Raw genomic sequence first — 27,711 nt, 5'->3', positions numbered from 1 at the left:
TATTTTTTTCAGTATGGATTCACGGTTTTCTATTTTATTCGGTGTATTATAATCTATGACTATCCTTACTTATTTGGTTACTCAAGTTGTTCCCAGTTTGGCCAGTGAGGTTCCATTCAAGCTGGGTTTTACACCCCTTTAAAATGTTCCTATTATTTCTCTCTGTCACAAGATGTTTCAGTCTCATCTTGTAGTTTCCCTGCCCCACTCCTGAAATTAGCTATTTGCCTAGGAGTTCAGGTTTCTTTTACTGGAGAATGGTATTAAGAAACCAAGATATGAGCTCTAGGTGTGTTCATTGCTACTGGGATGTCACTACACCCACATCTTCTTGGTGGACAGAGCCAGGGAATGTATGTGTGTATATTCACACATTTACATTTATTTCTGTATGTGTCAAAGACCATGAATTCGTTCTGATTGTAATTTAGCACTACAGTTTTTTTGTTTTTTTTTTTTTTTGCAGTACGCGGGCCTCTCACTGTTGTGGCCTCTCCCATTGCAGAGCACAGGCTCTGGACGCGCAGGCTCAGTGGCCATGGCTCACAGGCCTAGCCACTCCACAGCATGTGGGATCTTCCCAGACTGGGGCACGAACCCGTGTCCCCTGCATCGGCAGGAGGATTCTCAACCACTGTGCCACCAGGGAAGCCCAGCACTACAGTTTTCATTCTAATTTTCTGCCTTTCCATATTTGTATGTCCCTTCTCCAAATGGTTCCCGCTATCCTTACTCTATTTACTTATTTGATCAATCTGTTGGCACAACTAATCTCCTATCTCCTCTCCCTCCTCCAGAGCAGATGGTACCCACACTCCTTTTGAATTACAACACCCTGTGCAGGACCACCCCCTGTTTGGACACCTCTTCACTCTGCTGTGTCTTGGATACCCCAGAACCAGGCTTCCCCAACACATAAGTATTCTCCTGAGGGTTGTGCTTGGGGTTTGAGAGCCCCTGCCAGTCACCCGTCCTCACTTTGGTCATTCTCTGACTCTCCACTGCAAGTTAATCCCCTCACCTCACCCCATGTGACACTCCCCATAGCCTGCGCTTCCTGGGGCTCATGCTCTTCTTCCTGTTCAGATTCTCACTTCCTAGGCTGGGCAATTCCCCTTCCCTACCCAAAGAGACATTCTCATCCCACCTGGACCCTGAGGGCTGCTCCTCTTTGTGGATGCCCCTCTTACCACACTTGGGATGACTCCTCTGATGTGGACAACCTCCACACGTGCTCAAGGCCCTGACATTTCACACCAGGCTGCCCCTTTGCTGGACGTCCTCCTCACTTGGTTGGACTCAGGTTACTCTGCTCAGGGAAGCCCTCACACGTGGCCCTTCCCTGCTCCCTGGTCTTGGCCCGGGACTCGAGCACCACAGCTTTCTCCCCTTTCGATACAGATGCCTATCCTCTTGTGTTCCACCTAATAGACTTAGGACTGAATTATTCAGCAAAGAATGAGCAAGCAAGGGGAGGAGGTGGAAAAAGAGGGGGAGAAGAAGAAGAAAGAAATATGTGAGGAAAAAAATAGATCTTTAACAGCCAAACGGCATTTTCACCAATACATGGATAAATTAACAAAAAGTTTAGATCCTCTAATACTTTTGGGAAGTATCATTTAATAGAAAATCATAGACTTAAAAAAAAAGGGTTATTTCAAAATATTTCAATGCCAGCAGGGTTTTGTTTTTTCGTTTTTCGTTTTTTTTGTTTTGTTTTGTTTTGTTTTGTTTTCTCTTTGCTCTTTATTCATTCATCAAACTTTCCTGGGAGCAAACATTCCTGAAGGCAAAGAAACTGATGTGGTTGTCTCTGTCCCCATGGAACTACACTTGGAGGGGGTGCAGGGGGAGAGATGAAATAGCTGTTAAATGAGTGAATGAATTTGCTTAAATTAATGAGGAGAGGTGTTTTTTTTACCATCTTTATTGGAGTATAATTGCTTTACAATGGTGTGTTAGTCTCTGCTGTATAACAAAGTGAATCAACTATACATATACATATATCCCCATATTTCCTCCCTCTTGCATCTCCCTCCTGCCCTCCCTATCCCACCCCTCTGGGTGGTCACAAAACACCGAGCTGATCTCCCTGTGCTATGCGGCTGCTTCCCACTAGCTATCTATTTTACGTTTGGTAGTGTATATTAGTCCATGCCATTCTCTCACTTCGTCCCAGCTTACCCTTCCCCCTCCCTGTGTCCTCAAGCCCATTCTCTATGTCTGCAATTGACCTAAGTCTATTGCTTCATTTTTCTTTTTTTATTAATTTTTTGGAGTATAGTTGTTTTACAATGTTGTGCTAGTTTCTGCTGTGCAGCAAAGTGAATCAGTTATACGTATACATATAGCCACTCTTTTTTTTAGATTTCCTCATCTTTCAAATAGGATCAAAGTCCTACCCCAACCAATGTTGCAGAGGTGCTATAAGGATCAAATAAGATAACAAATGTGAAGTCTCTCTAAATGTTAGTGTTATTTAAGGGGAAAGAATAAAATCCTCAAGATGGCACCTCAATTTTCCACATACACAGGAACCACTTCATTCCAATAACTGCTGTTATTGTTCTTTAGGAAATAGAGCCCAGGGCCCCAGTCCACGCTTCTTCCACTCTTATCTTTGGTCCTCCCTAAAGATGTAGCAGGCTCAAGGTCACGACATTCCCCTATTAGGGAGGAAGAGTTGGAAGGGGAGCGCTGATCTTATTCCAGGCTATTTTATGAGAACCGTGATCCTGATGGGTAGAACTTTCAAGGGAATAAAAGGATGGTACACATGCCCTTCTCTTTCTTCCTTCTACAAGCGGTGATGGTACAGTCTTACTTTTCTCTTTCTCTTCCTTTTATCCATTTTCTTTTCTTCCAAGAGACAGTGTGTCCTATAGATGCTGCCCCAGGCTGAGAGGTCTGTGGCAGGCTAAGCAAGGTTGGCTCTACTCTATGGAGCAAACGTTCTTTTTTCCTCTGTATCTTTATCTGTGGTGCCTCTATGTTCATTGAAGTAATTAGGATACATATTTGAACAATGGGAAGAAATAGACAGCTTGATTGATGTAAGGCTATATTTAGAGTTAACAAGTATAGGAAAAAAGAGCTCCTACATGATTATTAGAGTTCGACTCTCATGTAAGTTCCCTGCCTTGTTCTTATTTCTTTGTGTATATAGTTCTTCTAAGACCTATTGGTAGGAGATGTGGCTTGTCCAAGCTAGAGTTTGGAGGGTCCTGAGTTTTATTCATTCACTCATTAACTATTTATCAAGCTCCTATGTGCTAGGCACTTTTCAAAGATGCTGATATATAGTGGTGAGCTTATGAGATATGGTTTTTCTCCTCTAAAACTTGGAGTCAAATGAAAAAGTAGACCTTCAACAAGGATACCACTTGTAAAATTACAAATTACATCACTTGAATACATGGCATTTAAACTAAGTAGAAATTAACCAGGTAGAGTTCAAAGAAACTTGTGTCAGGCAAGAAGCAACAGCATTGTATAAAGACCCTGGGCAAGAAATAATTTGGTAGGTTCAAGGGACTAAAAAAAGGATATGGTGTCTTGAGAGCAGGGAATAAGGGGAAATAAAAGTCTGAAACAAGACTGGAGAGATAGGCAGCTGCCAGGTCATGCTGGTCTTGCAGTCTGGTAAGAATTTCAGGCTTTATCCTAAGTATATAAGAACCATTGAAAGATCTCTAAGCAGAAGAGTGGCATAATTTATTTTAAAGATATTCTTGCTACTTTGTAGAAAATGAGTTGAAAAGGAGCAAGATTAAAAGGTAATAGGCCATTATGGAACTATTGCAATCATCTAGATGTGAAATGATGCTATCTTGTACCAGGAGTGCAGTTGAAAGTCTCCCATCCTTCATCCTCAGCAGACCCAGGCCAGGCTGAGGTGGTAAGCCCATGAGGGGTTTGAAGACATGGCTTCAGCCTCATTAGATCAATGTCCTGACTTGCGGTCAAACCAGCCATACTAAAATATGATTTTCCCCCTTATCTGAGAATCAAACTCATTATCCTTTGTAATAGTTGGGGATATTTACTGATTCATCATTCTGTGTATTATAGAGGGCATCTGAGGTGTTTCACCTCTTGGTATTCATGTCCTTCTGTCATCATCTGTCCCAAGCAATCGACTGCAAACTGGACGTATTAATTCTCTTCTAATGAATAGAATACAGGAGAAGCAGCAAGTGTCACTTCAGATGTTAGACCCCATTAAGACTGTGGCTCGCTCTCTCTGAGGGAATCTAGCTGCCCTGTTGTGAGCTGCTCTATGAGCAGTCCACATGGCAGGGAAGTAATCTCTCTACCCAGTAGCCAGTGAGGACCTGAAGTTGGCCAGCAGCCACATAAGTGAGCTTGGGAACAGATCCTAGCCCAGTAAAGTCTTGACTGTAGCCCCAGATAACACCTTGATTACAACCTAGTGAGAGATGCTGAGCCATTGGCACCCAGCTAAGGTGTGCCCAGAGTCCTCACCCACAGGAACTGTGAGATAACAAATGTTCCTTGTCTTACACTGCAAATTTGGGGGGAAATTTTTTATACAGCCATGAATACCTAACACAGCAACATTATGAAATGTCTCATGTATTTGTGAATTGTCTTTAAAACAGTCTTGGTATTTGTACACCTGTCTTCTACAGCCACATGAGTGGTTCCATTCCCATCAGGACAGTAGTGACCAGCCACATGGCAAAACATTCCTGGAGACTTTGTTTACAGACTTAAGAGAACTCTAGAGACCAATGTCCAGCCCTCTCAGAGATGAATAAGTGGAGACTCAAAGAAGAGGCAAATCTTTCAACTCACTGCTTTTAGTGTAGGGATAATGCCCTGGATCTTGTCATTTCTGGATTGATTTGGCATCTCTGTATTCTAGCTTTCAGGGCAATGAGCCAGAAACTCAGATCAGAAACTTGTAGATGATATTCAGAGTGTTAGCACTGTACTAGTTTCCTATTGCTTCTGTAAAAAATAACCACAAACAGTGGTTTAAAACAACACAGATTTATTATATTGCAGTTGTGGAGACCAGAAGTCTGAAATGGGTCTCACTGGGCTAAAATCGAGGTGCTGGTGGGGCTGAACTCATTTCTGAAGGCTCTAGGAGAAAACGTATTTACCTGCCTTTTCCAGCCTCTAAAGGTTGCCCACATACCTTAGCTCTTGGCCGCCTTCCATCTCCAAAGCCAACAATGGCAACTTGAGTCTTTTCCATTCTGACATGCATTTTCTTCCGCCTCCGTCTTCTCCATTTTAAAAACTCTTGTGATTACACTGGGTCCACCTGGATAATCCAGGATAATCGACCCATCTCAAAGCCAGCTGATCAGCAATCTTAATTCTATTTGCAACCTTAATGCCTTGTCATGTACGGTAATGTTTTCACGGGTTCTGTGTATTAAGATGTGGACATCTTTGGGGTGGGGGCATTATTCTCCCTACCATAAGCATTTTCCTCCCACCTCCCTTGGCACCTGTTGATTGCTGTGGAAATGTGGTAGGAACATCATTATTTACCAAATATGTATGTTCTTCCCTCTCTTCCTTTAAAGTTACATCTTCAGTGTGCCTCCTCGGGGTCCATTACTTTGTGGACAAGCCATTGACTGAGCGTGTAACCAGAATTCCACTAGAGGCATTTCCAACCTCATTTCCACCTGAGTCAGTAGGTGGCAAATGGCCCAATTGGACTTTTGTGAAAACAGAGATCAATACTTGGAAATGTAAATGCATGCTGGTATAAGGATAAGTCTAGACTTTCTGCTGGCAGTGGATGATGCCTGGTATGGGAATGGCCCCATGTTCTACCATCCCAAGGACACATCTTATCTTCCTTTTCTGTGGGGTCTTTGTTAGTGGCTGAAGCTGGGCTTGTGAAATGAAGTATAAGATGGGAAAGGTAGAAGAAAAATTTCTTGGTTCAGGTGCATAATTCATGAAGCATGAACATTAATATTAATGATCCTGTCCACCAAAGTTAGGCAAATGAAATATGCAAAGGAAGATAAACTTGGAAGCTCAGAAACTTCAGATCTTTCACACTTAGTTCCCCTGAGGGGATAGTTACAAAAGTATAGCCAGATTTGTATAGCAAATTATAGCGTGCCAAGAACCTTCACATTTATTAATTTGCATTATGCTCACAATATCCCTGTGAAGTAGGGGAGGCAGGGTGGAGCTTTCATTTTATGGATGGGGAAAGTGAGGGCCCACATAGTCGTGCAGTTTGAGCTAGAATTCAGGTGACCCCATTCCAAATCCCACGTTCCCTCCATGACCTCATTCTGTTATGTTAGCTATTACATGGTATAATTAAGATGACATATAAAGCCCTCCTTATGCTAAATAAAGCAAGAAAACCAACAACAGTAAGTAAAACTACTGTACCAAGAACATTTTGAAACCTCTCTGTCTTGTAAAATTTTTCTCTATAAAATGAGAAATAAATAGGACTCATTGCATACATTTCTTGGGTGATTACATGAAGTAACGTACAAATAAAAATCAACATGGTGATTGAAAATAGTAATCACTCAGTGAATGGCCGTTATTACAAGAACTAAGTAGCTAAATAAGATGGGTTTTCAGGGCTTCCCTGGTGGCGCAGTGGTTGAGAGTCTGCCTGCCAATGCAGGGGATACGGGTTTGTGCCCCGGTCCGGGAAGATCCCACATGCTGCGGAGCGGCTAGGCCCGTGAGCCATGGCCGATGAGCCTGTGCGTCCGGAGCCTGTGTTCCGCAATGGGAAAGGCCACAACAGCGAGAGGCCTGCGTACCACAAAAAAAAAAAAAAAAAAAAAAAGATGGGTTTTCAGGCAAAATCACCTTTATTTACTTATTCATTCATTTATCCATTCAACAAATATTTATTGAGCTTCCTTTTTTAACAGCTTTACTGAGGTATAATTGATATACAAAAACTGCACATATTTAATATGCACAATTTGATGAGTATGGATGTATGTATATACCTGTGAAACCATCGCCGTAAGGTAATAGACATCCATTACCTCTAAAAATATCTTGAGTTCCCCCACCTTTTTTTGTGGTAAGAACACATCTTTAATGAGTATTATTAAGTATAAACTATGCAGAACTTCTGCTACATACTGCATGCCTGTTCTGAACACTGGGGTTATAATAGTGAATGAAAGAGACAAATATCCTTCTCTTCTACATTTTCTTGCAGGGGGTTGACAATTAACAAATAAGAAGAGTAGTCTGCTGGTAGTAAAATGGAGATAAATAAGGCAGGGTAAGAGGGGTATGGAGTTCAAGAGGGACATGAAAATTCTCTCTGAGGAAGTGATATTGATCCACAGGAAGTGTTTTCCATGTCTGGACCACTCTTCCCCATAGTCTCTCTTGGGGAAGAGTGGTCCAGACATGGAAAACAGCAAATTCCAAGTTCCTGAGACAAGAGGTGTTTAGCAGCTCATAATTCTGGCTTGCATCTTGGGAATTTTCAGTGAGGCTCAAACTCAAGGTATCGTGTGTTTCCACTCTCCACCGCCGTCACAAGACTGCTAGCATTTGCTTCCCAAATCTCCCAGTGAGACTCCTGGCAGTAGATAGAATTTCACCTTTCACATCTTATTCCAGGGCACCACCTTTTTACCATGAAACTGGTTCTGTAAGTTCTCCATCAAATCTACATCCTGCCTTTGCTTAGGCTCGCAGAAAAATCCCTTCTACATCCTTATTGTGGCATCATTGTATTCTAACTACCTGTTTATTTAATTCAGAAAATATTTATGGAACATCTGCTATGTGCTGGCACAGTTCCAAGCATGGATATACACTGTTTATCCATCTCCTTTTACTTATGGTTAGTTCCTGGGGGGCAAAGACTGTGACTACTTCTTATGGTAGTATCCTCAGCACCTTGGATTTCCTTAATAAAAAGCATGAGCTTAAGAGATACTTAGTGAATTAATCAAACTAAAATTCAGTGCCTTTCTTACTCTTCATATTTCCCTACCTTTTCATAAAAATAATGTTAAGTCCCTTATATTTTACGTCACTGACATTCATAAGGCTCTTTTGTATAAGTTATTCCATCAGGAATTAGAAGATATAAAAATGTTCAGTCACTTTAATTCAGTTATTATACTTTTAGGAAATTATTTCACATACATAAAAAGAATCTAGTCAAACATTTAAATGCAAATATACCCTTTTAAACATTATTTATATTACTTGAAACTGGCCATAGTCTGTATGTCCAGAAATAGAGTAACACTCATGTAAAATACGTTTATTCCTATACATTTGCATTTTTTTCTCCTTCTCCTCCTTCTCATTCTAATTTTTAGTCTTCTCTTCCATTCTATTTTCTTCTTTCAAATAAAGCTAAATTTTCCAGGACCCAAATGAAAGCTTGCCATTTTGAAAGCTGGTAACTGTAATTTTGAGGGAGAAAGCAAAGTCTAGCTTATAAAATGTTGTATACAGTTAATATTTTACTTTATTGAGACATGCACATTTCCTTGAAACTTTACCTATAGTTATTCTGGAGACGATTGACCCAGGTTTCTGCCAACTGCCTGGGACAAGAGGACTAGGACCATTTTAAACTAAATTCTTAGCTAGACTTTCAACAGAGAGAGCAACTTCTGACTGCAACTTTGTATAATGGTTGGTTTGTGTTTATAACTTCTCATGGGATATTTTTCCTCTCCATTCATTGCTACGATTTCTTGGGCAAACTTCTTTTATTGCAAATTTCTTTGCAATCCTCCAGAATGTGTATTTCTAATTCTCCTGTACACTAAAGTGTACTAAAGCCCTGTAGAGCCTAGCTTTATTGGGGACATCCTGTGTTAGACATCCTCTTGTCTTGGGTGGACTCTGAGTTTTGTATTCTGTCTCTAAGCCCTGTAAGGCTGTAAAAACTTAAGTTTCACAAAGATCAGAAAAATGCCCTCTAGGCACAGGGCAGCTTCAATGCTACCCTTACATCTCTAGGTCCTTATTATAAGCATCACTGAACTTCTTGCCAGCTCAAAGTGCATTCAAAAAGGTATAAAAATGTTTTATCTAGCATTGACATTGTTTTCAACAAGAGGGTTGGTAGCAGGGAGCTACTAGGAGACACCTAGGTGACCATGATGCTAGAAAGAGAAGTCCCTCAATAAGAGGAAGAATTTGGACACAAATGAAATTTGCCTGTCACTAAGGACCAATTTTTTTGTACAGCTTCTGAAACATATTACATCTAATACCAGGGTAGTGATGGTTCTACTCTATTTCAATCGAGTCGGATTAGAATATGGGTGCTACCTTTATTTCTAAGAACTTATATGACTTTTCATTATGACTTAGCTCCAGAATACAACTTTGTTTCTGCTCATTCCAAAGCCGAGAAAGCAGCTGAGCCTGGTGGCAGGACGGCAACAAAGAGCGGGGTAAAGGGAGCAAGCAGAACTTGCCTCCTGGAGTGTTGTTTTCCCCCGTGAGTGATAATACATGATGAACCAGTCCATCTTCCTGCTCCATTCACCTCCAACCTCTTTCTCTCTCCCTAGTCAAAGTGGGCAGCATTACTCTCAGAATCCAAGATTAATGGACTCTCACATATTTATATAAAATCTGTTTTTCCATTTCTTCTTCAGTAAGATACTCAGACACATTATGATGTGTAATACAAAAACCACAACACAGGTAAACATTTTACTTGTATTTCCTCAGTCTCCATCTAAAGAAAGCATCAACTTTTCCTGATGTCCTCTAAGAGGTTTACCATGGAAAAAAGGAAAGTTGTGCTGGCTGCATATTTTATTTATACAAGAGAGAACTAAATGTCTATGCATACCTGAAAGGAACAGGTGTCCTTCAAATGCATAGGTTGAGTCATTCAGCAACCCATCTCATTGCCCATTTATCCATTCACCTATACATCCACTAATTCAGTAAATCATTCATACATCAATCTGTCACCCATATAATATCTCCTTCCGTCCCTTTATTTGTACCCATCCATCCTTCAGTTCATTCATCCAACCACAATTCTATCCATCAATATATTTTCCATCTCTCATTTATTTATCCATCTAACCATTCATCTACATGTTCACCTTACCTCTACCCATTTATCCATGTACCTATCAAGCCATCTCTTGATCTATCCATCAATCTATTCAAAAATATTTAAGCATCCAATCTGCCCAGAATGCTGAACTGGTCTATATGTGAATACAAAGATAACTACCACTACAATATAAGGCAAAATATGGCAAGTACTTTTATATAAACAAAATATTCAGGGAAATCTGAGATTGGAGCAATTAGTGTTTCAAAGGGAAGAGAAGGAGAAAGGTAATGAAGAGAAATGGCACTTGATTTGATGCTTAAATAATATGCAAATTTTAACAGCTGGAAATTGGGTGGGTATAGTTAGGGCTCCTGGAGAACAAAGGGTTCTAGGAGTTCTTTCAATTCTCAGAGACCTCTATCTTCCCAACTATATGAATCATAAGTTCCCCCTTGGCTTAAGCTATCTTAAACTTCCTTTCTATCACTTAGACTCACAGTGTCTTGACTCCCAAAAAACCTGGATTCCCCCATCTGATGAGTATCAACATGATGGAGTGGTGAGGAGCTTGAATTCTAAATTGGACAGAACTTCGTTGGTGGTAATAACTATTGTCTCATAAGGTTATCAGGTGCCATTTTAAAATATTGCTTACTGCTCACTAAATTGTTCTTATTATTATTCTTTCATTTTTTATGTGAGATCTTCAATAAGTGGTCATGTAGCCTTTAAATAAGCCAGAATTAACTCTGATTTTGTCTGTTGTGTATCCTTGGACCTGACGACCATTATCCTCATTTATTAATTTATTAATTCATTCAGTAAACTTTGAATGAATACCCACTTTATGTCATATTTTATTGTGTTGTGCATTTTACATATGATATCTTTTAATCCCAAAACCTATTAGAGGAGTATTATTATTCCCATTCTGAGGATAAAGAAATCGAGGCTCAAGGAGATATCTAAAGTCAAAGGATTAGTAAGAGGTAGAGCTAGGTTTCAACACCTGTGATGTAGATATTAGTGTAACACCTGTGATATGGATATGAGTACAGATCTTCCTCAACTTACAATGTGGTTACATCCCGATGAGCCCATCATAAATTTAAAATATTATTAATCGAAAATGTATTTTATACACCTAACCTACCAAACATCACAGCTTAGCTAGCCTGCTTAAACATGCTCAGAACAGTTAAATTAGCCTACAGTTGGGCAAAATCATCTAACCCAAAGCCTATTTTATAATCAAGTGTTGAAAATCTTATGTAATTTATTGAATACTGTACTGAAAATGAAACACAGAATGGTTGTGTGGTACAGAATGGTTGTAAGTGGGTCGCTAGTTTACCCTCATGGTCGCGTGGCTGGCTGGGAGCTGCGGCTCACTGCTGCTGCCCAGCAAGAGAGAGTATCATACTGCACATCACTAGCCAGGGAAAAGACCAAAATTCAAAGTTCGAATGCTTATCTCTTTCACACCATCATAAAGTTGAAAAATCCTAAATTGAACCCTCATAAATTGAGGATCATTTGTCCTTCCATGTTAGAGAAGAAGAAGCTGAGAGTTGGAGAGTTTAGATAACTTACCTAAGGTCACAGAGCTAGTAAGTGGCAGAACCAGACTGTGAACCCAAGTCCCTCTGCCTCCAAAGTCCACGTAATAATCACAGTGCCTATTTCTCCTTCAAAACCTTGCAGGAGAGATGAGAGGAACGTGTCATCATTGTATTACAAGGATGAAAAGGGCTAACTGAACAACATAAGACAGGTGCAGGGAGAGATCATGTCTTGCTGAGCAGGATCAGGGAGTACTTCCAACAGGAGGAGGCACTTATGTTGAGCCTTAGAGATGAAGTCAACTAGGTTATACCAGAGTAGGTGGCTCTGAGCATCCTAGGCTTTGGGACAAAAGATGAAGTGTCACACCAGCAAGAATGAAACGGACAGGACAAAGGGTGAGCAACCCAGTTAGGTTGGAAGTGGACATCCAGGATGGAGTAGTCCCTCACTTCTGTTTGTACATTTCTCAGATTTGTCAGCAAGGTAGACAAAATCCTGAATATGGAGGTGGGAAATCAACCAATCAAAAAGAAAAAAATAGGCAAGACAATGCATCTATTACAAAGGGTAAGACAAGGCTGCTTCCCTGTTGGTCCTATACTTTTCCTTCCTGTGAAGCATGAAGCCCAGGGCTGCTTGGACTAAGTGAAGGTGAGGGTATTAAAATTAACAGCCAGAGATGGCTTTAGCAAAATGGGAAAGAGAGTGGTGGAATTAAGGAACAGAATCAGCATTAGCACTGGATTCAGACTGTCTGGATTTAGAATTCTAGTTTTGCTGTGTACTGTCTGTGTGACCTCAGGCAAATGCCTTCAGCTCCCTGAGCCTTAGTTTACTCATCTTTCAAATGGGGACAATGGTACCTTCCTCATAGGAATGTTTTGTGACGATCATAGGCATGAACCTAGCGCATGGTAGCTATTTAATCAGTACTAGTTTGACTCTCCAGCATTAGGAGAAAAAAAGAAAAGCAAAGAAAAAAAGGTGATGATATAAACAGAGAGAAGAAGAACAAGGATTTAAAGTGGATGGCAAAGGTGGCAAGTGCCTTCCTGGGGACTGTGACTTCTGTGCTGTCTTAAGTGTTTTTCCCAGTTCTGCCCGCATGATATCCTGCAGCTCTGACTCTGTTTGGAGTTGGAATATCAAGCATTTTTGAGCTTTTACTGCAGCAATTAAGGACTCTTAAAGCCATTCTTATGTATAATAAACTGAGCTACACTGGGGTTGCCAAAGTGAGTTTGCCATGTGGGGAACTCAGTTCTAACCACTGCAACCTATGGGAGCCTAAGGAAGCGTGCTGGATTTGGTCTTCGGACCAACACTGTCGAATATAAATATGATTTGAGCCGTACATGTAATTTCACATCTTCCAGTAACCACATTAATAAAGCACAAACAGGAGAAATTAATTTTAATAATATGTGTTATTTAACACAATATATCCAAAGCATTATCATTTCAATATTGAGTCAGCATGAAATATTATTACTGAGATATTTTAAGCTCTTTTATCACATTGAGTCCTTGAACTCTGGTGTGTATCTTACACTCACAGTCACATCTCAATTCAGCTACATTTTCAGTGCTCAGTAGCTACAAGTGTCTACTGAACTGGACATCACAGCTATGAGTTCTGCCTCTGTAAGACATAGCCAGGACAAGGCAGTATGAACAGTATGGGTTCTATGGTGCCCTAGTTAGGGCCTCTCCTACTTTTCCCTTATGCTTTATCATTGTACATAGACAGGGAGCAGGTCTCATCAAATGCCTGCCTGACCAGTCCTCACAGAACAGCTGCTGATTGGAGGAGAAGTTTGTAAGGTGCCAGATACAGATTCCACCTGTCGTCTGCAGGTTGCCTGAGGGCAGTTTTATAGCACTGCTTCCCCCATCTGCCCGCTCACTTCTGCACATGATCACTACAGCTCTTCCCTTGCAAGCTCTCTTGGAAACATACCCTCCCTCCTTTCCCCCACTCCACTCATCCCCACTTTGAACAGAAGCAAAGGAAGGGAAAGCCCTTGTTATTTCAAATGAGGCTTGACGCAGCTCCACAAAGAGCATAAAATCAAACCATTTTCACAGGCAATCACACCCAGGCAGTTAAAACAAACTGAGAACTCAATTATAGCCCATTACTGTCAGATTTGGTGCTCCCTGTCTCTCCATATCCCCTGCCTTCTGGAAAAAGGGGTTGGGAAGGGGCAAAGGGCACCCAATTCTGTAGCCTGCTAATAGGCTGGGCTCACTGAAAAGGCCTTGATTTCTTCAATCAATCCAAGTGGGAAAGACAACTGAACAATTCTGCTGCTATTTAAACAGCTGAGAAGTAAGTAATTATGTTGAAAAGCCTTAAGCAAAGATCCTTTCAACATTTGATTAGCAGCATGGACCAAAAAGTGTATCTACAGTGTGTGTATATGGGTATCTGTGCATGTATGTGTACATAAGTGTGTGTGTGCTCCCTTTCTCACACCCATATAGTGTGTAAGACATCAAAAAAATTTTTTTAAGATGTTGGGGGTAGGAGTTTATTAATTAATTAATTTATCTTTGCTGTGTTGCATCTTTGTTCCTGTGTGAGGGCTTTCTCTAGTTGTGGCAAGCAGGGGCCACTCTTCATCGCGGTGCGCGGGTCTCTCACTATCGCGGCCTCTCCTGTTGAGTAGCACAGGCTCCAGACGCGCAGGCTCAGTAGTTGTGGCTCATGGGCCTAGTTGCTCTGCGGCATGTGGGATCCTCCCAGACCAGGGCTCGAACCCGTGTCCCCTGCATTAACAGGCAGATTCTCAACCACTGCGCCACCAGGGAAGCCCCAGACATCAAATTTAATGGTAGTGAGAGTCAGAATAAAGCAAGAATCCAACTTCACATGAGCATCCTGAACATATCAAAGTAATACCTCTGATGTAAAAGGAGGATACTAAAACCTCTACCACGCAGGGTTGTTTTAAAGACCAAACATGAGAGTTACTTATATAAGTTACTCCCTGATAGTTATTTATTTGATTATAGGTGGAGAGAGTGTAACGTGAACCAGACAGCCCTGGTTGATGGAATGGTAGAAAGAGCAACAAAGATCCCTCTAGGGTTATTTAGAGATGTGAGCATGTTCTGAAACTTCTCTCCCTGATCCAGGTGCATAGAAATTGTACATAAAATACTTTATATGATAATAAGAAGAACATGGCTGTATTCAAAGGCATTTTAAAAAGATAATGGAGAACCCAGAGTTGTAAGCCTGAAGCTAAACTATTATGAAATGTGGGATTTGAATCAGATACAGGTAGCTGGGGTTGGAGACCCCTTTCCCAAATAGGGATGAGGACCAAGTATACCTCATGCATGGAAAGGACTATACGTCTGTTCTCCATGTGAAGCCAGGGCCTGGACGGCTCATGAACTGAGACCATAATACCTCTGCCTTCCCATGTCATATTGTGGCCAGGACTATGCCAGCAAGATGTGGCTGGTGGAAAGTGGGTTGCCTTTTGAGCCTGCTACCTTGTTTTGCAAGTAGACCGAGGATTACACCATATGGGAGGGGAAGGAATCCTTTTGCAGGACTAGATTTATGCACTCTCCAGTTTGCACATACTTCAATCTGTTACACTTCTTTGATTAACTAAGAGCTGGAATATCTTTTCCAACTCTATGCCATTTCCACAGTGAAATAGTAATGATAATAATAGTCATTCATTCATTCATCACAGATCTTCTACTGTTAGCCAGATCCTATGCTGGAGAAACACAGTCAAAATAGATCCGGTCCTTCTGGCCAATAATAACAATAGCACAACAAAGCATTTGCTATTCATACCCTCTTTGAGTCCCATATCAACCCTGTGAGAGATGTTACTTCCCATGTATTTAACAAATAAGGCTACTCCAGGTCAAGTCGCCTCCTCCAAACCACCTATTTAGAATACTGTGGGTGGAGGCTGGAACTCAGATCTTCTGATAACTTGCAAGAACCCATAAGGCATCCCTGCAAAATTAAAGGGCTTAGTCTGGAGTGGGTGAGGACTGTGGGGTTTCCTAGAGATAGTGAGGTATGAAAGAGGTAAAAGTTCTGAAGAATAAGCCCTTTCCAACTGCAAGGAAAGTGGGAAATGGAGTATATGGAAAATGATGGGTAAGGAGTGAGATACTATTCCATACACACTAGCATAGCTATAATTTAAGGGGAAAAAGAGGAAAATAACTAGTGTTGGCAAGGAATAGCAGAAATTGGAACACCTTTCCATACATTGCTGGTGTGAATATAAAATGGTGTAGCCACTGTGGAAAACAGCTTGATGGTTCCTCAAAAAGTTAAACATATATATATGTGTATATATATATATATATATAAATGACCCAAGAATTCCTCTCTTAGGTATATAACCCCAAAATTGATAACAGATACTCATACAAACACACATAAATGCATGTTCATAGCAACGTAATTCACCATAGCCAAAAGGTGGAAACAACCCGAATAACCATCAGTGGATGGATGGATAAACAAATTATGGTATATATAATACATACAATGGAATATTATTCAGCCATAAAAAGGAATGAAGTACTGATACATACAACAATGTGTATATATGAACCTCAAAAACATTATGCTAAGGGAAATGAGCCAGAAACCAAAAGGTGACATATTATATGATTCCATTTATATGAAATATCCAGAACCACAAGATCCATAGAGATGGAGAGAGAGCAGATTGGTGACTTCCAGGGGCTTTGGAGAGGGGGAATGGGGAGTAATGGTTTAATGGATATGGGGTTTCCTTTTGGAGTGGTGAAAATGTTTTGGAACTAGATAGAGGTAATGGTTGCACAACACTGTGAATATGCTATATGTCACTGACTTGTTCACTTTTAAATTGTTACTTTTATGTTATGTGAATTTCACCTCAACAGCAACAACAGCAAAAAAGAACAAGAAAATCCCAGCCTCTCTGGTCCCAAAGCTTGCAGTCGTCTTGCTTCTCCATGGCCTTGGTTCTTCTCTCATTTGGTTTGATCATGAAATCAGCAGCAAAACTGGTTTATCTATGTCAGAAAGATGGAAGTTAAATGCAAATGACCTCAGAAGTAACCATGAAACAATAAAAATAACAAAATTCTTTTAAATTCTTTTTTTATTCTCTTTCTTGCCAATAAAGACATTTAACCGGCTCTCAAACCCTTTCTAATACTTAGTTTTTAAAGTTGAACCTATGATGAGCAATTTCTTTCTTTGAAGAATTGCTGGCATAGGTCAACATATTGGGATTGATTTAGGAAGGAGAGGCAGAATGGCAGAAACATAAATGAGGAGGGAATGGGTCAGAAGACACGGAGGAGAGAAACGGAAACAAATGTGTACATAGCTATGCTCCCTGATGGAAAGTAAACCTCTCTCAGACCAAGAAACATGTCTTATTCATCACCAACCGAACTCATTATAGAATCTCATTTATAGGGGCACTCAGTAAATATTTGTTTAATAAGTAAACTATAAAGCAAAATAAATTTGGGTTTCACCCTGCTGACCTAACTCATGAATCATCACACTTAAGAAAAGGCAATGTTTCTTATACCATAACTAATTGAGTTCTTTTGTTTATTTAATTCACCCAACCATCCATCCACCTTTCTTCCATTCAAAATTTGACAAGCTTGTATTGATTGCTTACCCTATGCCAGACACTATTATAGAAGCTGTGCCTACAGATAGGAATAAGACACTGTTCTTGCCCTCTTGTGGCGGGAAGGTTCCGAGCAGAGGGAAATGGAGCTGGAGAGGGAGGCAGAGGCTGAGCAGTGAAGGTCTTGGAGAAGTGCAAGGAGGGATTAGTCAGGTGGAGAGGTTTCCTGGACTGGCTAACCAGAGGAGCCTTGTTATTTAAGTGACATGGGTGGAAACCAGGGAAGCCCCCTTCTTTATTAAGCCCAAGGAACAAGGACAGAGTTCAAAGGGGGGAGATAAAAACAAGAAGGCCAAAGTGCAGGCAAATTAAAGAGCAAAGGGGGGAGTAAAATATTAAGCAGGAAAAGAGCCAAAATAATACTGACAGTTGAATTGTGGTGCCCCACCCTCATCATTATTGGATACTGGCTGCATGGATAGCTTGCCAGGGAGCTCTGCCTGGTGTAAAGGTAAAGGTCACAGCGAACAGTCATTGTGATGATGAGCCTGGAGTGACTGTTGCCCTAAACGCCGGTAGAAGGTGGAACGTGCCCCTCCCCCAAAAGATGTCTTTGCCCTAATCCTTGGATACTGCAAATGAATATGTTATGTCACACGACAAAAGGGACTTAGCAGTTGCAATTAGGATAGGCAGATTATCTCAGATTATCGAGTGGGTGCGATCTAACCCATGAGCCCTTAAAAGCACCAAAAGGGCTGGAGTAAGAAACGTGAGACAGATGGAGAAGTCAGGGAAATTTGAAGCAGGAGAAGAACTCAACCTGTTGTTACTGGGGGAGGAAAGTTAGAAAACAGGAGTAGTGCTGACAGCCTCTCAGAGCAAACACTGTTTCCCAGGTGACACCAGCTAGGAAATAGTGACCTCGGCCTTACAACCATAAGGAACTGAATTTGGTGAGCAACCTGAATGAGCTTGGAAGTAGGTGGATGCCCAGAGCCTCCAGAAAGGAACCTGCCTTCTTGTCACTTTGATTTCAGCCCCATGACAACTCAGCAGAAGACCCAGTGTAGTCATGTTGCACCAGGCTTTGGACCTACAGAACTGTGAGATGATATGAAGGTGATGTTATAACCTGCTAAATCTATGTTAATTTGTTAGGGCTGCAAGAGATAACTAATCACTGCCTTTAACAAGAATTTGTCTCACAGCTAATGAGACAGCGAGTTCCTTCAGAGCAGTGAATATCTTCTATTATCCTGAGGTTATGAGTACAGACTCTGGAGTTAGGCCACTGGGTTCAAATCCTGCATCTGATGTGTACTGCTGGGTAACGGTGGGTCAATTTTTTAATCATTCTGAGTGTGCTTGTCACTAAAACGTCTTATTTTAGGGCTGTTTTACAGTGTAAATGAGTCAATATTTGTAACTTGGAACTGTGCCTGGAACAAAGCAAACACTGAAAATATTCCATTTTATTGTGAAGATGTGTCTGGGACATGGTAGAAGCATTAGTTGAACAATAGCTTTTCTCCTTGTAGGGGATGCAACAGTTTGCCATCTAGGTCCCTTCTTTAGGACCGACACACTCATTCCCCCACACACGGGGATTGTTGGCTGAGGAGAGCTGCCTCACCCAAGGTCACATCTCCCTGGGGCCAGCCTGTATCCAAAGACAGGTCGTTGCTCGGGAGCTGGGCCTGGCTCCTTTGCCATGATTCAGGACAACTCTTAAGGGTCATCCCAGATTCAGAGCACCCTTGGGATTGGCCAGAGCCTCAGTTGCCATGTCACAGCCATTTATTTCCTCCCTCTGTCCTATCTGCCTCCCTCAGTCTCTCAGAGGTGGTGATCCTGAGATCATTCCCCAAGAAACCTCTTGCACACACATCTCTGTCTCAGAGTTTGTTTCCCAGCGAAGCTGACATAATACAATTTTCCTTTCTCTTTTCCCTTTTTCTTCCTCTTCTTGCTATTTGTAGACTGTGCACTATATGCTACAACACTGTTCTTGCTATTTTATAAAGCCCTTCTAATCCTTACAGATATAACTCAAGATAGATATTATTTATTGTCTTAAATCAAGGAGGCCAAGACATAGAGTGGTTCCCTACCGGCTCAAAAAGTTCCAAGAGGCAAAGCCAGGATGAGAACCTGAGTGAATTCAGAGCTAGAGGCGTGTGTTTATTGCATTGAATTGACCAGATTGCCCTAGGATCTTCCCTTAGGGAAATGAACTTCATTTCTGCTTGGGTTTGAGCTGGCAGTCTCTTTGGATATGGAGTCTTGAGCTACTTTTGCTGCTTCTGAGGTGATTTCCATATTTCTTGTCCAAGAGCGTTCTGGTTTGGCCCCAGCATTCTCCTTTCTCCTGATTAAGAACAGTCAGTGAGCCCTGCAATGAGGCCCCACACATCCTGAAGAAGGTTAAAGCTCCTGTGTGACCACATGGCATATTCTCTTTAAGGGCATCATGTGATATCCTTCTGGGACCAGAGCCCCTCCTCTAAGGACCAAAGACCCCTCATACAATCCCATCACCTGAGAATTTTTGTCAAACAGGTCAACAAATGGCCAATGACCATTCTTGTTCCTAGGTCTCATCCTTGTTCCTAGGTCCTGGCTCTTCCAAAGTAGTCTGGACAAGAAACATAGTCCATAAATTTATACCCACACAGTCTCTGGGCATGCAAGTTAGAATCTTAAAACATTATCCTGCTACTTCATGCAAGCCAGTATTGGAGAAAACTTTCTGCTACAGCATGTGCATCACAATGTTGCTTAATAGAAGCAAAAGAACAAGGGGATAATCTAAATGTGTAACAAGAGGAGAACAGCTAAACAAATGTGAGCATGTAGTATTGTCATAAAAATCATGTTTTCAAATAATATTTAATGGTATGGAAAATGGCTCAGAATATATTAAGTGAAAAGAAGAGAATAGTTAAACACTTTTATTGAATTTTTGTCACTGATTCTTTATATAATACGCTAATAAAAAACTAGAATAAAATAGCATCATAGTGGTTATTTGGGGGAAATGTGGGATTACAGGTTTTGCTTTATTTTCTTCTTCATATATTATTGTATTTTCCAAGTTTTGTGCAAATAGTGTGAACTAATTCTATTATCAAGAAAAACAACTATTTAAAAGATACTTTAACAATCTATTTTTAAAATTGCTTTCTTGGGGCTTCCCTGGTGGCGCAGTGGTTGAGAGTCCGCCTGCCGACGCAGGGGACACGGGTTCGTGCCCTGGTCCAGGAAGATCCCACATGCCGCGGAGTGGCTGGGCCCATGAGCCATGGCCGCTGAGCCTGTGCGTCCAGAGCCTGTGCTCCCCAACTGGAGAGGCCACAACAGCGAGAGGCCCGCGTACCACAAAAAAATAATAATAATAATAAAAAAATAAAATAAAATAAAATTGCTTTCTTTATCTTGCCAATAAGACACATTTTGGGTCTTATAATCCAACTCAGTAGAATTCAGCATTATGAAATTATGAGCATTTCTTGCTCAGGTTTTTAAAATTTATAATCTTAATATGTCTGGAATGTTTTGTGCTTGGTTGTCAGTCAGTAGTTCAAGGTATTGGATGGATATACAGCCAAAGCATGCAAATGATTCTAATTAATGAATATTAGGATATTTTATATGAATATTAATGAATATTAGGATATTTTCCAACTTGGTTTTTTTAAAAGGATATGGGATCAAAGCAATCATGCAAAAAATTTCATGAATGCATAGCTCATGCCAGGAACTCCCTTAGGTAGTAAAGATACAGGGATGAATATGTTTCCTTTTAAAAATCACAAAGCATTACATTATGTGCTGTCATTACCTTATGTACCAAGAATTATGGGACCACAGAGTGGAATAACCAACTCTAGGGTTATCAATAAATACTACATGGGGAAAATGATTTTTAGCTGGGCTTTGAAGGATAAATAAGATTATCTAGACTGAGAAAAATGGGAGATGTCCATTCTAAGAAGAGACAATAATAAGCAGAAGTACAAAGCTGTGAAGATACATGCTGTGTTAGGAAATATGCGAACCTGGTAAAATACATGGCTGGAAAAGTAAGATGGCCCACATTGGGAGAGTATTTGAATGTTGCATTAAGGAATTTTTAGTTTGGTTTGTGAAAGAAATGGAAAATGTTGGGTAATTCCTGTGTCCATATAACACGTGAATGGGGTTAGATGATTTGGCAATTCAGCATGAATACACCTAGATTTTAACAGCTTGATGAACTGAATTGATAGAAATGCCCTAATGAGTCAGAGTACAATTATTTCGTATTTTATTTAGCATCTGTCTTATGTGCTCAGCCTTGTAGTAGGCACTATGCGTAATATGTAAAAATGTTAAAAATCATTTTTTTAAGTACATTTATAGCTTGCCCAATATAGGCCATAGCAAAATGATGATAATATTTTTAAAAATAAATGCTATCAGGAGATAAAACCAAAATATGTGATTCAACTCTAAAAGAATAAAAGAACTGGGAATCCTAAGACCCTTCCAAGTGTCAGTACAATTTATAGCAAAATATGTGTGGACTGCTGATTCCAATAGTCGTAGACTAGGCAGTGCAGATTTCCCAATGAATATGGAGGGAGTTATGGAGGTGTGACCCAGTGACTCACTGAGATATCACTTTGAGGGTTTACAGAGCTATAGTAAGTCCTTCTGTCAACCTTTGTCAAATTTGGGTAACTTGGCATAAGGTAAAGTTTCTACAAAGTTACCTTCAAGGGAAGAGAAAACAAGTGGGCTTGTAGTGTGTGTGTGTGTGTGTGTGTGTGTGTGTGTGTGTGTTAAATAATGCGATGGTTAAAAGGACAGAATTGCATCTAGACTGTCTAAGCTTGAATCTAAGCTTTGCCCAATATATCAGTTCTTCAGCCTTTGCAAGTTTAATCATCTCTCTGTGCCTCCATTTCTTTGTAAAGTAGAGATGATAATACTATTGACCTCATAGGATTGTCATGAGGATTTACCATAAAGCACCTAGAATAGTGCTGGGTATATAGCAAGCAACTGATAAGTATTAGTGATTAATGTTACTGAGGTCCATGATCATTTGTTAATGAGCCAGAGAGTCAGAAAGGAAGAGGCTTAGAGAGATGTGACCCCAAGGAAAATACTGGGAAGGAAAGGGTCAGGAGAAGGGAGGGGCCTGGGTCTGAGGATCACCCATCCCTCTCTTCCTCCCTTCCTCCTTTCTTTCCGCAATTATTTACTGAATGTTTACCATGTGTCAGAAGCTCTTCTAGATACAATGGAAATTGCAGTGAACAAAACAATAACAGGGTCCTTATATTCTAGTGAAGGAGATAGAAAAACACACTAATTTAATGCCAGTTACTGATTGCTGCTCTGAAGAAACTGAATGAATCGGATGTGAGATTTGTTTCCTGGGAATGGTCCTAATATCAGTAGGGATAGAGATATCACTAGGCCAGTAGGGAAACAAGTCTATTGCCAGGGGAAACATGGAAGTGTGTAGGAGCTGTTCTAGATTGGGAAAACAACTCTGCACTGTAGCCCAAGGGATAGCCCCCTAGGGCAGTCTTATCATCCTAAGCAACAGTGCCCTTTGTTCTCAGATTTTGGGTATGGTGTATCTGGGAATCTCAGAAGGGAAGCATCACTTTGGGTAAGAACTTGTCTGCCAACCATCTCTCACTGAGTAAGTGTAATCGATTACCTAAGTGTGCTAAAAGTCTTCACACATCATATGATCATCTACCATATGAGGATGCCTCCTGGCAACACCTAGGTCATTTGTGAGCTAGTCCAAAGGATCACCAGATGCCAGGTGGAATGAGGCAGGATGTACCATGGTTTTCTCTGAGAGTAAGACCAGGTCATGCTACTATGCTCTGTGTCCCCTAGTACACAGGGGACAGAGGTAGTCATGGTTAATTGTATATTTCAACATGGCTAGGCTGCAGTGCCCAGGTATTTGTTCAAACACTAATCTAGATGTTGCTGCCAAAGTATTTTCAAATGAGATTAACATTTAAATTAGTAGACTCTGCATAAATAAGTTTACCTTACATAATGTGAGTGAACCTCATCCAATCAATTTAAGAGAAAAAAGACTGACTTTCCCCAAGGAAGAGGGAATTGTCCCTATACTCTGCATTTGAACTCAAGCTTCAACATCTACTTTTCCTGCCAGCCTGCCCTACAGATTTGGGACTTGTCACCTTCCACAACCATGTGAGCCAGTTCCTTAAAATATATTGATCTCTTGATAGATAGCTTTGATCTATCTATCTATCTATCTATCTATCTATCTATCTATCTATCTATCTAACTTATTTACCTATCTATCTATCTACCAGACCATACATCCATCTATCCATACATACATGCACATTCTATTGGTTCTATTGGTTCTGTGTCTCTAGAGAACCCTGACTAATACAGAAGGGAATGGATACCTCAATCATATTTGGATAACTCCCATTCCTCCTTCAAGATTTAGTTCAGCTTGTCACCTCCAAAGTGATGTTTTCCCTGGTGTTTCAACTTTGGGTCAGATGCTTTTTCTCATTATGTAATAATTGTTTCTATATTTTCCTTAGAGAATTAGGGTCACCTCTTATTCATATTTGTATGCCCAGTGTCTAGCAGAGATCCTGGCCTCTAGTGTGAAGCTCACTAAACAGTAAGACATGAATATAATGACTATGCAGAGCAGGGACCATGTCCCAGGCATCTCTGAAGATACCAATACTTAGTGCCTCATGGGTTGCTAGGCTTTCACTAAATTTTAGTTCAATTGAACTAAACTACCACCTTGTCTACTCCCTATCATGGCTGGTTTTGCCTGAGAAGGGGTGCGTTATGGGTTGAATTACGTCCCCCCACTAATTCATATGTTGAAGAGCTGACCTCCAGTACCTCAGGATGTGACTTTATTTGGCAAACGGGTCTTCAAAGAAGTAATAGCATTAAAATGGGGTCATCAGGGTGGGACCTAATCCAATATGATTGGTGTCCTTACAAAAAGAGGAAATTTGGACACAGAAAAATACATAGAGGGAAGATGATGTGAAGAAACACAAGTAGAAGACAGCCATCTATAGGCCAAGGGGAGAGACCTGTTGCACATCCTTTGCCCATTGCCCTCAGGAGAAACCAACCCTGTTGACACCTTGATCTTGGATTTCTAGCCTCTGGAACCTTGAGGCTATAAGTTGTCCTTTAAGTGCTCCAATTGTGGTACTTTATTATGCAGCCCCAGCAAACTACTACAGAGCGTATCCCCACCAATAAATACATCTTTTTCAGTTTACCCAAGCACCTAGCTACCTAGGCAGCTTCTTCCAAGTCTTTAATATTTAAAGGAGAAGCTGAATATTTAAGTCAATGAGAGATCACAAACTCTTTAACTTGTTTCCTGTTAGCTTCCTTACTTATTATCACAACTAGAAAGTGAATTATCTCTACAGCGCAGCCTGGCACATAGTAGGCATTCAATAAGCATTTGTTGAAAGAAATGAAAAAGTCATGAACACGCTTGATGCTAGTGTCTTCCAGCAAAATAAAACCAACCTTCCGTGTCCTGTTTGGCTGTCTTAGATCAGCATCTGTAATCCACCCTAGCCCCAACCGCTATTGAAGCTGTTATTTATTCCTTACCGGGTGCCCTAATTCATTAGTGGTTTCCATTAAAGCTATGGTTGAAAAGAGACTTTCATTTGCAACGCTCAAGCGTGGTGTTTTTGTTGGCTGGCTTTTCCTGCTCTGAAATAATTACTTTTTTTGAGGTGCTGAACTTTTTCATGTTTCTCTCTCCTCCCTGACAGGCTTTTCTTTGATCTTTCTGGAAGGATTTGCTCAGGCCCATTTAGTAATGCCAGAGGATCTTAAAGGAAAATAAATTATTGACTACTGATGCTGAAAAAGACCCCGGGAGATGCTTTCATCTAAACCCTTTCAGTGAGGTCACAGTTTTCAAAATAAGCCATGTGAATGGTAATAGTAATGGTAATAAAAATAATAACAATAAAAAGCATTTGTCATAGGTTTTACCATTTGCAAGGGATTTTCGTTCATGGCATTATATTTCATACAGGACCTTATGCAGAGTGAGGTAACTTGGAGAGTAAAAAAAAAAAAAAAGATCATTGGCTCTGGTGGCAGGAGGCCACAGTTAGAATTCTGGTGTTGCCACTTCTCTTCTGCTATGACTTTGGGCAAGTCACTTCACCTTTATGAGCCTTTGTTTCCCCAGCTATAAAATGAGGATGAACAAGACTTCTCAAGACAAAGAATGCAAAAGATCTTTGAAAGCTGTAATGTTGTACCAAAATATAAAATATAGTAACATTTTACTTCAACTTTTTCTTAGTTGATTTTTAATTGATGTTATCTGCAAAACAGAGAGAGTTTTTTTAAGGAATTTTATTTTTAAGTGAGACATGAGTAACTTTGTGCCAACTATATAGGGTGCCAACTGAATTCAAAGTAAGAAGCTCAATATATCAGTGACGCCACTCTGAATGAATCCGGCATTCAGTAATATAGTCCCAAAATTTGAGACATGTTGGTATGTGAATATCTGTCTCCTCCATGGCTAAGCTGCTTTTTTAAAGAAACACTTTCTTCTCTACCCATTTTTCAGTTTGTTTTTAATTTACTTTTTATGGTTATACAAAAGTTCACTTATTCATTGACTCAGCAAATATTTATTGATCCATGTGCTGGGTACAAGTCAAAATACTGGGGAATATATCTAGTAACAAAACAAAGTTCCTGCCCTCATGAGGCTTACAGCTTTTTAAAAACATCTTTATTGGAGTATAATTGCTAGGCTAACATTTTATGTGGAGGAGATGGATAGTGAATATAAAGTAAATGTATAGCATGCCGGGTGATAATATACCTTATGGAGAAAAATAAAGAATGGTAGAAAAAGAAGGAGTGCTTAAAGGTAAGTTGTGGGGCATAGGAACACTGCACAGACCAGAAGGAAGTGAGAGAGGAGACATGGGGTGTCTGAGAGAAGAGCAACTAGGCAGTGGGAACAGCAGGTGCAAAGGCTAAGAGGTATGGTCGTACTTAGCATGTCTGGGGAAGATCAGGGAGGTTAGGTGATTGAAGTTCAGTGGTTGGGAAAAAGGAGTAGGTTATGAGGTCTGAAAGACAGTGGTGTTGAGCATGGAGTGGCAGAAATGGCCCTGCAAGGTCACGTAAGCCTTTGTAAACAAGTGCGCGAGGCTGTCATCCTTTATTTTGAGTAAGAAGAAAAAGAGTTGGAAGGTTTTGAGTGGAGGGGTGACATGATTCAATTTGTCTTCAAAGGGTCACTTCAGCTACTGTGTTGAGAATAAACTAAAGAAGAAGGAATAGAAACAGGAAAGCTATTGCAAGCTCTCTTCTGAAGATGAAGGAGGCTTGGACTAGTATAGTCACAGTAACGGTGACCAGAAATGATTTGTGACTATCAAAATAGGAAGTATAATGCCATGATAACAAAAGATATCTTATATCTCAGTGGCATAGAACAACAAAAGTTTATTTCTTGTTGAAGTACATGTGCTTCATGGAATGTCTGTGGCTCTGATTCATGTCATTTTTACTTCAAGACCCAGGCTGTCAAGATAGCTTCCATCTGGATCACTGGCAGTTGTGGAAAGAGATATTGGCCAAAGCAAGTCACAGAAGTGCTCCTGAGTTCAGCAAAGCAAAGATGAAAAATTCTCCCACAGGTAGGAGCATCACAAGGAAAGAAGTCAGGATAGTTGGAGAATACATAATTGACCACATGGTCAAATTCAGGTTCTGCTCTGAAGGTAGAGGTAACAGATTTGCTATGGATTGGATCTGAGCTGCAGATAAAAAGAAATAGTGAAAAATGGCCTCAAGGATTTGACTTGAACAAATGGAAAGATAGAGTTATTATTTTCCAAGATGAATATGGTTGTGGGAGGATCAGGTGTGGGGCATGCTAAGTTTAATAAGCTACACAGTAAACATCCAAGTACAAATATCAAGGATGCAGTTGGATATCTGAGTCTGAAGTTCAAAGAAGTAGTTTAGACTGATGAAATAAATTTTGGAGTCATATTCAGTGCAGAAAGAATGCAAAATACAGAAAAGATTTTTTTTAAAGGAAACATAGAACAGCTGTACTGAGGTATAATTGATATACGAGGAACTGCACATATTTAATGTATACAATTTGATAGGTTAGACACATGCAAACACCCATGATGCCATCATCACAATCAAGGAAATAGACACATCCAACACCACCCAAAGTTTCCTTGAGTCCCTTTGTTTTTATTTTGTTTTGTTTTGTTTCATTTTGTAGTAAGAGTACTTAGCATGAGATTTACCCTCTTAACAAACTTTGAAGTGCACAATACCGTATTGTTAGCTGTAAGTTCTATGTTGTGCAGCAGATATCTAGATATTATTCATCTAGAATAGCTGAAAAGT

This window comes from Mesoplodon bidens, assembly GCF_964165515.1.
Source record: "Mesoplodon bidens genome assembly, chromosome: 11".
In the NCBI taxonomy this organism is placed as follows: Eukaryota; Metazoa; Chordata; class Mammalia; order Artiodactyla; family Ziphiidae; genus Mesoplodon; species Mesoplodon bidens.
The sequence above is the reverse complement of the archived record's forward strand: the minus strand, read 5'-3'. Positions refer to the sequence as shown.